This window comes from Galeopterus variegatus, unplaced genomic scaffold (genome assembly GCF_000696425.1).
Source record: "Galeopterus variegatus unplaced genomic scaffold, G_variegatus-3.0.2 Scaffold3116, whole genome shotgun sequence".
NCBI lineage: Eukaryota > Metazoa > Chordata > Mammalia > Dermoptera > Cynocephalidae > Galeopterus > Galeopterus variegatus.
In genome coordinates, this window is record NW_007729227.1 from 164768 (window position 1) to 166726 (window position 1959).

Here is a 1959-nt window from a genome sequence, read left to right on the forward strand (position 1 = left end):
TCCAGGTCCATATGCCAGGTGACACTCAGGAGGCATTCTTGCTTTGGGGAGAAATGTAAAAATCAGATATTATTCTTTTTTTTTCTTTCTTTCTTTCTTTTTTTTTCCCTGACCAGTTTAGGGATTGAACCTCAGACCTTGGTGTTGTCAGCACCTTGTTCTAACCAACTGAGGTAACCAACCAGGTAAAAATCAGATTATTCTTAAGGACCCACCATCTCCAAGACTGTTTTGTTTTGTGAAAGAACATGTACTCTTAATTATTGTATACACATATGTGCATGGCCATATGCCCATGTAAATATACACACACACTGTACTTGCCGAATAGTGTCACCCCAAAATCCATGTCCACCTGGAATCTCAGAGTGTGACTTTACTTGTAAATAGGGTTTTGCAGTTATATTGATTAAATTTAGGTAAGTCCACACTAGATTAGGATAAATCCTAATCCAGTGACTAATGTCCTTATGAGAACAGAAAACTGAGATCCAGAGGGAAGGTCACAGTTGACAATGGAGGCAGAGATTGGCTTGAAGCCAGGAATGCAGGAAACCACCAGAAGACGGGAAGAGGCAAGAAAAGATTCTTTCCTGGAACCTTCAGAGAGAGCATGGCTCTGCCGACACACCTTGACTTCGGACTTTTGATCTTCAGAACTGTCAATCAATACATTTCTGTCACTTTAAGCTATCCAGTTTGTGAGAATTTGGAACAGCAGCCTTTGGAATCTCTCTCTCACACACAGAGCCTGGCCCTCCTGGTTAACACCTCAACAATCTTGATTTCTTTTAATTCCTTTTCACTCAGAATTTTTCTTTCCGTGGACTCTGATACATTTTAAACAATACCAAATTCACCTTCCTAAAATGCTTATCTGATCTTCCTCCCTTTTTCCACATCTTCAAAACTTTCCAATTATCTGCTGAACAAGCCTTCTCCATAGCGATCCACAGCTGCCGTTGTGGAAGGCACCAAAACACTCTCATTCCTGGGACTTCACACAAGCACCTTATGCTCAGTTGTCTGAACCTGTGTTGGGCTTACCTCTTTAATGTGAATTTTTGAAACAGTTGCATGAGTTTTCTAGGGCTGTTGTGACAAAGTACAGCAACTACTAGGTGGCTTAAAACAACAAAAATGTATCATCTCACTGTTCTGAAGGTTGAAAGTGCAAGATCAAGGTGTCGGCTGGGCTGGCTCCTTCTGGGCTCTGAGGGAGCATCTGTTCCCAGCCTCTCTCTTAGCTTCTGGTGAGGGCAGTCCTTCCTTGTGTTTCTTGGCTTTGGCTGCATCATTCCAATCCCCGTGTCCATCTTCACTTGGTGTGCTCCCTGTTTATCTGTGTCTTCATGTCATCTGTCTGTGCCTCTCTCCTCTTCTTATAAGGACACCAGTCATACTGGATTAGGCCCGCTCTAATTCAGTATGACCTCATCTCAATTGACTATGGCTGCAAAGACCCTATTTCCAAATAAGGTCACATTTGCAGGTATTGGAGTGGGAATTCAACATATCTTTTGGGGGTCACAATTCAACTCATAACAAGTCTTTTGATACATTTTTCCATGTTGCAATTTCACACATAACATAAGCCCCATTTCAAATGCAGACTCATTTGTGAAGACATTCCGGTCCCTCCAAATTAATCAGGGCCAATGGCACACAGTCGAAGCCTGTACATAAAACTGGGACCCGGTGGTGGTGAAGGAATGTGGAGAGCTAATAGCCAAGGGCATTTTGGCAAATATCAGTTGATCCAAAGCATATCATTTGCTTGCCAGCACTTTATATGATGGTATTTAAGAAACATCACACCCCTGAGCACCTTCAGCATTTTACCCGTCATAGTTCTGTGTAATGATCACTCTTTTGCAGAGTCCCTACCCTCCTCCCAGACTGAAGGATCCTTAAGTCCAGCAACAAAGATGCTGTCCTGCATTCTGCAAATATCCAACA